This window comes from Myotis daubentonii, chromosome 5 (genome assembly GCF_963259705.1).
Source record: "Myotis daubentonii chromosome 5, mMyoDau2.1, whole genome shotgun sequence".
Classification (NCBI taxonomy): domain Eukaryota; kingdom Metazoa; phylum Chordata; class Mammalia; order Chiroptera; family Vespertilionidae; genus Myotis; species Myotis daubentonii.
The window spans coordinates 38,181,250-38,193,572 of record NC_081844.1 but is presented as its reverse complement, the minus strand read 5'-3'; the positions used below and the strand labels follow the sequence as shown (position 1 = coordinate 38,193,572).

The 12,323-nt window shown below is 51.3% G+C and overlaps 1 protein-coding gene across 1 annotated transcript in view; it reads left to right on the top strand.

The window, feature by feature from the left end:
* The first annotated feature begins 718 nt into the window (after positions 1 to 718).
* CTSB (cathepsin B) overlaps positions 719 to 12,323 on the top strand; it is a 26,921-nt gene continuing 15,316 nt past the window's right edge. The window contains exon 1 of the mRNA XM_059697615.1: positions 719 to 883. The gene's annotated coding sequence lies outside the window, so the exon portion shown is untranslated. The remainder of the gene's footprint in view (positions 884 to 12,323) is intronic.

Here is a 12,323-nt window from a genome sequence, read left to right as displayed (position 1 = left end):
AAATTTCTATATGTGACACGGCACCAGAGTTAAGTTAGGGTTTTTCAAAATGCTGACCCGCCAAGCTCAAAGGGTTCGCCATCACTGGAGGAGCTGGATGCTGAGACTTCTGCTCCTAAGGTCCTTCTCTGTAGAAATCCTGACGCAGATCCTGCAATTAGTGCTCAATGGTATTAACTACCGCTTTCGTTATATTAACGTTAAATAAGCCTTTTAAAGCTCTTCTGGTAGTCCTGCTGTCTTGATACCCCCAACACTGATTTCTTAATGAATGAAATAGCGGACAATAATCCCCTCCCCCAAGCAGGGATCTGTGGGGTTTGAATGCGCTGCGTCCAGGCTGCGGCGGCTCCTGGGTAATTTTGCTAGGCTGGGCGGAGGCACGTAAGGACACCCCCAGTTCCATTGTGCTCCCCGCAGGACCCAATCCGCAGGGTTAGAGGCCGGCGGAGCTCAGGGCCCCTCTTCCCTGGCCGGCGCGCCCACCCACAAGGGGATCGCCAGAAGCTCAGGCGGGCGCGGGGCGCGCGGGGGAGACGCGGATGGGGTGGCGGTGCGGCCAGCAGGAGGAGGCGGTGGGTAGGGGTGCCGGGCTCAACGGGGAACCGGGGGTGGGGATGGTGTGCAGCCAGCCGGAAGGGCAGGGGGAGGGGTGCGGGGGTACCGGGCTGGTTGGGCCGGGGGTGGGGCCGCGCGGCCACAGCGGTCACGTGAGGAATCAGCCGGGCACGGGGTGGGGCCCGGCTCGGGGCGGGGCCGGGGCGGTAAAAAGGAGCGAGGGCGGCCGCGGGGGAAGCTACCGACGGCGGCTGCTCGGGCACAGACAGGGCACCGACAGGGCACCTTGCCGGCTGCAGGCCCAGGCTCTCGGCGGTGGAGCTAGGTGAGCTGGCGGGGGGGCGGCGGGCCGGGCGTGGGCGCATCGCCACGCGGTGGGATGACCTTGGCGGGGGGAGAGGAGGCTGGGGCCCTGTGCGCCCCCGCCAGGCCCTGGAGGCGTCTCGGGGGACCGGCGGGTTGGGGGGACTCTCTGGCCGTCACTGCCGGCCGCGGGGGTGGCCGGCGCACACTCCTAAGACGTCGCCCTGGTTAAGGAAAGCAGTAAACAACCCGCGCGCGGGCAGCCGGGCTCCCTGCCCCCATTGGGCTCGCGCCCGCCGGTTCCTCCTCCAGGGCTGTGTCCCGGGCCGGGTCATCCCGACCCTGTAACCCGCCCGTCCCTGGGGCTGGCCGGGGAGACGGCCCAGGCGGAGCCGGGCAGTTTGCTGGGGTGAACCTAGGGAGGAGCCTGCGAGGAAAGGCTTGGCCCAGAGCCCGGTGACTTTCGGTTAGATTCTGGCTCCCGGGCCCTGCGTCGATTTCTGGGCTTCGGTGTCCGCAGCAAACTGCTGGAATAACAGTATCTACCTGCATAGATTTGAGGTGTTTTCTTATTCCAGGGAGTTTGCCTGGGCAGCTTTCTGCACCCAGTCACACACAATTCCAGGAACCCCCGAAGACAGAAATGAGGAAACAGGAACCTGGGGCTGGGTGGATTCAGCTGGAACCCACCGAAAAAGTTAAATGCACAGCAGGGAAGGAAAACGAAACAGCGAGGGAGACGGTGCCTCAGGCCCAGGGTGGTGTGGGAAGGGGGACAGCAGGGCGGAGTCCTGGGGCATCACCTCTTCCCTCAGTTAATGACCCCGAGGGCCTGGGAGAGGGAGCAGGTAGGGAGCAGTGTGGGGTAACTGGGTTTGTAGGGCTCAGCCGCAGGCAGTCCAGATAGCTGTGAGCTGGATTTGCCCCTTTAGTGGGCTCAGGCCAACCCCCTTCCCTGGCCACTGAGGAAACCAGCGGGCACTGGGAGGAGGACAATAGCCCAGTCCCCACATAGTGCCTGGCCCAGTAGAAACCCTCACCCAGTGGAGGGTAGGTGGTGGGTTCAAAGGGAGGCCTAGCACCTTTTATTACCTTGGAAAACCTGATCCCCAAGTGCCTCCACTCCCAGGTGAGTGCAGCTGAGATTCATTCATCTAGAATCCAGATGAATCTGTCAGTGCAGAGTGAGGGAGGAGACAGGAAAGGCTGAAGGAGGGCTTGGGCTTGGCCAAGGCTACTTTCCTTTTCTTCCATAGAGTCCTTTCCTTAACGGAGAATTGTTTTCTGTTGGCACTGGTGACGGTGACCAAGGGTCCTTGAGCATAGAAAAAGAGGCTGGGCCCTAGCTGGTTGCTCAGTGGTTAGAGCATCAGCCCACAAATGAAGGGTCGCGGGTTCAATTCCTGTGAAGGGCATGTACCTCCATGGCAGGCTCAATCCCTGGTTGGGGCATATGCGGGAGGCATCCAATCAATGTGTGTCTCACATCCATGTTTCTCCCCCGCCCTTCCACTCTCTAGAAAAATCAATGGGAAAAATATCCTCAGGGCAGGATTAACAAAATAAATAGATAAATTTTTTTTTTTTTTTTTTTAAGAAAGAGGCCCTAGCCAGTTTTGCTCAGTGGATAGAGCATCGGCCTGCTAACTGAAAGGTCCCAGGTTCGATTCCAGTCAAGGGCACGTGTCCGGGTTGTGGGCCCGATCCCCAGTGGGGGACTTGGAGGAGGCAGCTGATCTATGATTCTCTCTCATCATGGATGTTTCTATCTCTCTCTCCCTCTTCCTTCCTCTCTGAAATCAATAAAAATATTTTTTAAAAAATAATAAAAAAAAGAAAGAGGCTGAGTTGTTCCCGCCCTGTGTGGCTTTCCCAAAGAGAGTTGAACGTTCCTGGAGAGAGGTTCTACACAAACCTTTTTTGGGCATTTGTCCCAGAACTGGGTACTGCCCAGTGAAGAGGTACAGATCTCTCACCTGGGGTCTTCTCAGGCCCAGAGGGTGGCAACACAGGCCTGACACAGCCTGGCTCCAGTAGCTTCCTTGATATTCGGTCTGGACAGCCCTATTTCCCAACTGGTCAGAAGGTGAGAGTGGAAGCTTTTTGGCTCCAGGAAAAGCCTGTCCCTGTGCTGCTGACTCAGCATCTGACACTGAGGCCTGGTTCTTCCTTTCTCCACGTGCTAAACTAGGGAGTCGGAGTAGGAAGTTGCTCACATCTTAGGGCGGGGCATGGCGGGGGGGGGGGGGGGGGGAGGTATTTTGTGTTACTATGGGCCGGCCGCTGGATTGAGAAGTAAAAGCGGGGAGAGCGTATGTCAGAGGAGCCTTGAAATGTCTGTTGAGTGACTTTCTTAAATGTGAGTGGTGGCTGTGTAGATTCCCTGCCATTGGGAGAAAAGGACTGAAATATTTGGGGATGAAGACTCACCATGTCTGCCTCCTGTTGGTGAGAGTTTGGCATAAGGAAAGTATTAGAGATATGTGAGGTTGAACTGGATGAAATGGGACATTGTGGACGTCAAGGATGGAAATTGGGCATTTCATAGGGTCCAACCTCATGTGTGGAGAGATGATGGGGTTGAGAGTAAGTTGACCCATCAGGTTGAGGCACATACAGATGTGATTGTACTCACTGGATATTAGGAGGCAGTCAGCAGTCTGGTCCCATATCATCATCTCTTTGGTTTAAGTTCCCTACACATACTCCAGGAGCTGCCTAAGAGAGGGAGATGAATCCTGAGTCCTTCCTTGGTTGTTAATGTTGATATTCCACCCTAGTTTGGCTAGGGAGGGAGGTTTAGGGATCAAACACCATTACATATCTAGACTTTAACTGGTCTCATTTTTTAAAAAAATATATTGATTTTTTACAGAGAGGAGGGGAGAGGGATAGAGAGTTAGAAACATCGATAAGAGAGAAACATCGATCAGCTGCCTCTTGCACGCCCCTACTGGGGATGTGCCCGCAACCAAGGTACATGCCCTTGACCGGAATCGAACCTGGGACCCTTGAGTCCGCAGGCTGATGCTCTAGCCACTGAGCCAAACCGGTTAGGGCTAACTGGTCCCATTTTAATCTGAAGCCTCATCCCACTCCCTTTCCACAGCACCTAGGCCTCCAAGTCTTAGCTCCCCTTTGCAGGGAGCATGTTTCACTTTCTTTGACCTGCAAATCATTACCACTTGGTTCTGATCTTCCTGAGGGACAGTGTAGCTCCTTTCTGCTTTTCTCTGTATAGTTCTCCCATACTTTCTTTCCCTACATTTAATCCATGAACGGTTCTTAAAATTGACAGAAGTGCCTTGACCGGTTTGGCTCAGTGGATAGAGCGTCGGCCTGCGGACTGAAGGGTCCCTGGTTCGATTCCGGTCAAGGGCATGTACCTTAGTTGCGGGCACATCCCCAGTAGGGGGCGTGCAGGAGGCAGCTGATCGATGTTTCTCTCTCATCGATGTTTCTAACTCTCTATCCTTCTCCCTTCCTCTCTGTAAAAAAAATCAATAAAATATATATATTTTTAAAAATTGACAGAAGTTTAATTGTAATGCAGGTACCCTTTCCCACTGGTGTTTGTGAGTTATTTATGTTGATACATACAATTCTAGTTCATTCATCTTAATCTACAGTATATTTATCTACTGAGGGACAGTTAGGTTGTTACTGATTCTTCAGTGTTGCTCACGGGGCTACTAAATATCTTTGGATCTCTCACTTTGCAAGAGTTTCTCTAGGACAAAGGCAGAAGTTAAATGAATTGCTGGGTCATGAGGTGTGTGCATCTTCTATGTGGCTAGATTCAGAGTGCTTGGAGGTAAAGTGAGGTTTTACCTACCTGTACTCCCAGCAGCGAGGAGGGTTTCTGTTCCTCGTGTTTCCCAACGCTAGATGTTATCAGACTTCGATTTTTCTCAAGCACCACTTTCCCTCACCTGTAAAACATAAGCTCACACAAGACTTTTCCAGGGTTGCTGTTTGATGAGTGCTGGGTGCCGGGAAGAAGGCATTTCTGCATTCCTGACTGTGTTACCTGTCTCTGCCAGGCCAGTAACTCATTTAGCCTGGTCATCAAGATAACCTAGAGTTAGCAGCAAGGACGGGGAGAAGAGGATGGGGCAGATACCACCAAGATAGTACACTGGCTCAGTACGGAGCAGTCTGGAAACACCTAGATATTCTGCCAAGAGACCCCGCAGGCGCTGGGCTTTCTCTATGACCCTCTGACCGGCTGACCTGGACTCTGGGCAGAATGTGCTCACACACACCAGAGTCACATGGCTTCTGGGCTTGCACAAGACCTGGGAAGGTGGTGCCAGCTAAGGGCTCTGTCACTCCAAGACTGAGGCATTCATTGTCCCACGTCAGCTGGGAGCCATCTGCCACCCATTCTCGAGCCGCTTCACCCTGCGGGTGTTCGGGAGGTACTTGGTTCTGGTGTTCAAGATAGCAGAACAAACCATCGTTTGAGTACTTGTCACTATAGTTGGGAGGATCCTAATTTTTCATCCACACTGGGGTACTTCGGAGAATAAAAAGAATTACCCCGAGACGTCAACTGGCCTGTGGGCAGGGAGAGGCATAGCACTGCACTAGTGAGCGAGAGACTGTTTCCTAGTGGCAGTTCATTGTAAGGGCTGCTGCTCAGAGACAAGCAGCATGAAAGGCTTTTGGGAAAAGAGCATCTTCTGTCTCCCCACAGCCTGGTGAGGTGAGTATCTTTTCCTGGGGCCCCAGGAGAGGAAACCAAGACCAAGCCAGAGAGACGAAGCCTTTCTGTTACTCACTTCTGTGGTTTCCAGCATCTCGGCCACGCGGGCACCCATCCGGCAGGGAGATGTAATTTAGCCTGTGATTGAATTAGGGAGCCGAGTGCTCCTGCCAGCCGGGGAAGCATGGGGCACTAATCTCATCCACATCCCTAAGGATTTTTATAAAGTAGTTGCAAGGTCCTTCAGAGTCCTGGCAGTATGCCCATTTTCGGAACTGAGACATGGGGATGCTGAGCCCCATGCAGCATCTCAGGCAGTCCACATCAGTTGGTGAGCAAAAGCTTCCAGAACTTTCCAGAACTTTGTCCGAACTGTGTCTTGTTTCTCAACAATATAAACTTTTTCGACTCATTGGGACCTTCCTGGGGTTCACTGTTTTAAGCGTAAGGTAGTCATTTGCTCCTGTGTGCAACATGTGGGCTGTTGTGGCTGATCTTAAGCAATGTTCCATTTGTGGGTTCTGTAGCCCCGTGGTTTGCAGGCAACATGGTGGGAGTTAGTCACTTATTTTGGAGAGATGACTGGAGGTGGGCAGCAGGGGAAGTGGCCAAGGCAAGCGGGGCCTGCTCACAGGCTCTCCTGGTTCCCTTGGAACCTGCAGGGCTGATGAGGCGCGATGCTGGCGGCCACCTGCAGTGGGTGCCTTTTTCTGGGTCACACAGCAATTGCTTTGGGGGGGGGAGGGCGCGGGGAGACACATTTCAGCTGCAGGGAGTCAGGTTCTAGGGGATGGATAGCCAACCTGGTGCCTCTTCATCCTCACACACAGCGTTTGAGACAGGTAACAACTAGGAGCCCTTTATGTTTTTTGTTTTTAAAGATTATAAGCCAAGAAGCAGTTAACCAAGTTTGCCTTAGAAGCAAAGCCATAAAACAGAAAAGACCAGATCAAAGGCTGAGATTCTGAGTCAACAAGGAAAGGCCTGGGGTTTCCTTCAGGTCGAGCAGAGCCTATTGGCGCTTGTCACCACAGTGCCGCCCGACATTGAGGTGTAGCTGGGCAAACTGAAGTTTAGGGGAAATGAAGGTCCGCCTCCTTTTGTTTGTATGAAAGTGGTCAAAAGTTTAGGAATAACTGCCAACAACAGCCAGAGGCAAGACAAGTCTTTGTGGAAGAGAAAGAAATGTACAGAGTTCTTTAGCAAGTCACACTCAACCTTCACACCCCTCCTGCCTTCCCACCTACAAATATATAGTGTGTGTAGGTGGAAAGGCAGCCGTGTGTGTGTGTGTGTGTGTGTGTGTGTGTGTGTGTGTGTGTGTGTACAGATAAATATGGCACAACTTTAATTTGTGACTATTGGCAGCATGCAGGCACTCGATTTTTTTATTCTTTAGAGCCAGCTGTGAAAGAGGTGAGCAGTGGATGGGCAGCAGCAGTGGACATGGAAGAGCAAACTACCGGGTGTGAAAGACTTGCTGGACATTCATTCATCTTTTTTCTGTGTTAGCCAGGAGATGGCAGCTGGCTTACTTGGAAAGTTCAAGTATATATGTCCTGTCTCATCAGATTCAATACAGATTTGGATTCCAGTCTTACCCGAGGGCTCCATAAACACCTTTTTGAAAAAAATCAAGGCTGGTGGCAGCCAAAACTGATTCTGTGTCTTTAGGGATGTCAGGGTTTGAAGTCTCTCAGGCGTCAGCGCCTCTCCTTCTGTGTTCATTCAATCTCTTTCCAGAGTCCCAAGGTCCTTGTTAGTCCCAGGAATGGCTTCAGGGTAGTCTGGAGACCGGTTCTGCAGTGAGGGGAGGGGGAGGCAGAGGTAGGAGTACCTGGCCACAGGCCCTTTATTTTCACATGATATTCTCAGAACTGCAGTGGGATGTACTTTCATATAAACCAGGAAGTGCTATAGGGATATGGAGAACAAAGAAATGAGAGAACGCCCCCTTTCCCCCCCCCCCCCCCATTTTTTAGCTAGATATTAGCTTGGAAAGGGGGAAGGAGGGTGTAGTGGAATCTACTCAGGCGGTCCAGCTGACTAGGACAGAACAAACATCTGCCCAGCACACTTCCTTCCACCAGCCCACACCCTGAAAGGCAGGTGGTGACTCCAAGCATTCTTACCCTGTTGGGTCCCTCTCCCTCGTGAAATCAGCACTTTCTGTTCATTCTGTCTTGTAATCAAGGAAGGGAATGCACAGAATTGAGAGATGAAAGGGAAGTGTTTGCCAAAAAGAGGGGAAGTGAAAGCTGTGGTTTCGTGCTAAGGCCACAGGACCCAGGACAAACAGCACAGCCTGTTGCTTTAACCATCTGTGTGTAGTTGGTCCAGTGTTCACGATTCCTGTGGAGGTGGGGAGAAAGAAAGCTGTCTGGTGCTCACTCAATGACATCACCACTGCTCTGGGGATCTCTGTTTTCCCTCTGGGAGGAGAAACTTCATACTCTTTGGGCTCAACAGTCCCAGGACCCTCAGAATGAAAGACTATTTGGAGGTTGATTGAGGCGAAAGCCCCAATTTTAATTCAGACTCTTCTTTGCGATGTGGAGGTATTGTGGACGGGTTTGGAGTGGACTGGGATTCTCTGGCACAGGCCATAGGTGGAGGAAAGAAGAAAGAGGGAGGGAAGGCAGAGGGTGGTGCGTCGGACCTGGGAACTGAATGTGCCCGAAGGAGCAGCCCTGCGTTGCCTTCTCACCGTAGGGCAGCCACTGTGCCAGGGGCCTTGGCCCACCTCATTACACTCTGGACTTGCACCCGGAGAAATTAGTGGCCATGAGCTCCATGCTACAGGTGGTGAAGCTGAGGCTCAGTGAAGGTTGGTGCTCCAGGCTGCACAGCTAGTGAGTGGAAAAGCCAGGTTCGGAATCCAGGTCCCCTGACGCCAAGCTCATGCCCACCCTCACTGCTGGTGATGGTGGCTGTTGACCAATGGATCCCAGCCCAGACTCTCTCCTCAATGCCTTGGCACTGGGCTGGGAGTCGGTGGTCAGAGGCCCTTGGTTCACGGGAGGGGACCCTGGTTCTCCACTGAGGTTATAAGGGAGGAGAATAGAGTTGACAGGAAATATAGAACCAAGGGACTAAGCAGGGTGAGTGCTTGAAAGACATGTGGTGCAGGAGCTCTCGGGGCCTGGCAGGACTCCCTCAGGACTCCCGACTCAGGCTGGGGGACGGCCATGGCAGTTGTCAGTGCAGGAGCTGAGAACCATCTGGAAGGTGGGAGGTGCCTCCTACCACAGACACGGGAGAAACAGTGCTTTAAAATCTGAGTTGCCATGGAAGTGCTCCCATTCTCCCCCTGCTTATGAGTTAACATCTCTGCAGATGTCTGATCCCTCAGGGGGCACCTGGGGACACCCCCATTGTCATTTAGGGAGCCTTCCACTGGGACCACCTCCTGCACTGGGTTCTCCTCTAACCGACTGCCTTGCTCCCCAAATTGCTCTTTGCCCCCTTCGCCATGTGAGGCCACAGCGAGACATTTACCTAACAGTTTGGAGGTTGTGTGGGTCCCTGACATGTGGTCATGTGAGTGGCAGCCTCCCCATGAGTCACCAAAAATGGGAAAGTCAAGTGTTTTGAGCAGGAAGTCCCTAGGGAGGAAGCCTCATTGGTGTCTGCGGAGATGATTGTACGTGCACCTGGGGGCTCATTGAGACCGTGTTCTTGCCCTGGCTGGGGTGGCTCCGTTGGCTGAGCCTCAGTCTATGCACTGAGAGGTCCCCAGTTTGTTTCCCGGTCCGGGCACATGTCCAGGTTGCGGGCTCAGTCCCCAGTAGGGGACATGCAGGAAGCAGCCAATCAGTGATTCTCCTCATCACTGATGTTTCTATTTCTCTCTCCCTCTCCCTTCCTCTCTGAAATCAATTAAAAATATCGATTTAAAAAATAAGTAAGTGTTCTTTCCTCAGCTTGGTGGCATGGGGTCTTTGGTCGCCCTAACCATTCTTCCTAAAAGAGCAAAGTTTCAACCTTCTGGGCCTTTAAATACAGTTCCTCATGTTGTGACCCAACCATAAAATTATTTTCGTTGCTACTCCATAACTGTAATGTTGCGACTGTTATGAATCGTAATGTAAATATCTGATATGCAGGATGGTCTTAGGCAACCCCTGTGAAAGGGTTGTTCGACCGCCAAAGGGGTCACGACCCACAGGTTGAGAACCGCTGATTTAAAGGATGTATAATGAAAAGTAAGTTCCCCTTTTGCAGTTAGTTATACTGTTGTGTGTGTTTCTTGATGTTTAACATGTAGTGGCAGGAATCTACTTGGACATTGCTTAGTGGGTTCGTGCGCGTACATTACCATGACTCACCTGCGGTGTGTGTCTTGGCCATATTTACTTTATCGGTATAGTATGATTCACTTCAACTAATCCATCTCTTAAAGGCTGCTTTGTATTCTATTATTTCACTATTTACTGTAACTTAACACGTACTCTGTTATACCACCCTTGCTTGGTTTCTGGTCTTCTGCTAATACAAAGAATATGTAGGAAGCATCTATATACCTGTACCTTTGCGTTTTGAGGCCGGTATAAATCTAAATGTCAGATTGCTGAGTCAGAGGGCATGCAGGTGATAGAGACGGTCCCTGCCACGGGCAGTGTGACATCTCTGCTTCCCCACATCTAACACACACATCCTGCCCCCGTCGAGAACTATTAGACTGTCCCGCCTTTGCCACTCTGGTTGAAGGCAAGTATCTCCCTAAGTTTATCTGTAGCTGCCTGTGGTTGAGCATTTTTTAATACGTGTTGGCCATTCGTAGTTCTTTACTTTTTAAAAAAATATATGTTTTATTGATTTCAGAGGGGAAGGGAGAGGGAGAGAGAGAGATGGAAACATCAATGATGAGAGAGAATCGTTGATCGGCTGCCTCCTGCATGCCCCACACTGGGGATTGAGCCCACAACCTGGTTATGTGCCCTGACCGGGAATCGAACCATGACCTCCTGGTTCATAGGTCGACACTCAACCACTGAGCCACACCGGCCAGGCTGTAGTTCTTTTTCTATAAATTCACTGTGTGTGTTCTTCTACCATTTCTCTATTACATTGTTTCTGTTCTGATTTTAAGAGCCCTTTGGATAATAAGAAAACAAAGCGTTAAGTATATGTAAGCACTAATTTATGTTTGCTTGCCACTTTTTGTTTTTCTAGAAGAATATTTTCATGTAATTAAACATCCCCCCCCCCTTTTTAAAAAAATATTTTCCCTTTTAAGGTTCTGTTTTATGTCAATCTTAGGCATTCCTCACTCCACTATTACATTTTTTCAAGTGCATTTATTTTCTTCCTACAGCTTCAGTGCTTTTATTCAATGCCTTTGTTCCATGTAGCACTTTACATGTGCAAGAAATCAAGTGTAAAGATTCAGCCTTACACTTTTTTTTTTTTCTCAAAGTGCGTAGGCAGTTGTATAAGCATCATCTACTGAGATAAGCAATTTTCTCACTCTACCACATGCACGAAATTCTCACACAGGATATGCTTCTGAATGGTCTGTCAGTTTTGTTGATCAGATTGGTCCTGGGCCAGCATCACCTGGAGGTTATAATACATTTACTCCCACGAGGGCCACGCCTTCATTCTTGCTTTTTCCCCCCACAAATGTCATGCTATCCTCTCCCCCCCCCCCCCCACCCCGCAGCTATTCTTACGCATTTATTCTTCCAGATGAATTGTTGCTTAAGCAACAGTTAGGTTTAAATATTCCCTCAAATACAACTCACTGTGTGGGTGGCTGTCACCCAAGACATGTCATCTTCATGTAACCCTCACAGGGACTGTGACCTGTGAGGACAGGAAATCCCCCAGCACACACACAAACACACTCAGTCCCCGCTGTGTGGGCATCTCACAGGCCTGGAGGTGGTGCGGCATCAGGATGCGTTTCTTGTTTTCATGGATCTGCTGGCCTGACGGCATGCTTCAGAGGCTGAGCTGGAAATCGCTGTCCCCTGACTCACTGGCCGGTCCCAGGTCCGAGGGCCGGGCCGAGGGTGAGGTGTGGAGGATTCCCTCCCTGGAAGCCCATCTCTGGCACCGGAAGCAGAGGCCTTGGCTGGCTAGAAAAACCGGAGAGAATCCCAGGAGACTGGTGCCGCTGGCCAAACCAGCCCTGCTTCCCCGGTTCTCCGGAGATTGGCACACGCCCGCCATAGCTTGGCTTATGTTTTGCTTGTTTTGTATCCAAATGGTGGCTCATGAAATTTGTTTTGTTTTGCTTTTTTTTTTTTTATCCACTTGTGACATAACCCACACGGACAGACTATTTACTCTTTCAGAGCACTAACTTGGGAAAAGTCTCAACTTTGTCCTGCAGATCCATGGCGAGACAGCAGGGCGGGCACTGGACTCAATTTAGCCTGAAGATGTGGCTGTCTTCATTCGTGTAGGACAGGCTTGATCCTGCTTGTTGCCGGGGTCCTGGGGTTTGACAGAGCAGCAGGTCAGCCCTGGTCCTCACAGCTCACAAGATGTCTGGGCCACAGACCATCCAGTGAACAGCATTTCAGACTGGGAGCTTGGTCCTTGCAGTAACTGATCGCCCTAGAGACCCAAGCAGCACACGTCCCAGCCCTCAGCTGCCCAGGAGCCTCCCTGCAGGCATCACCACCCTCCGCTTTCCCTGTCCTGGCTCCAGCCACCTGGAGGAGAAGCGCACGTGGTCTGTCTTAGCCCATTCAGGCTGCGCCAACAGAAGACAGACTGGGTGACTTCTAAACAGACATTTATT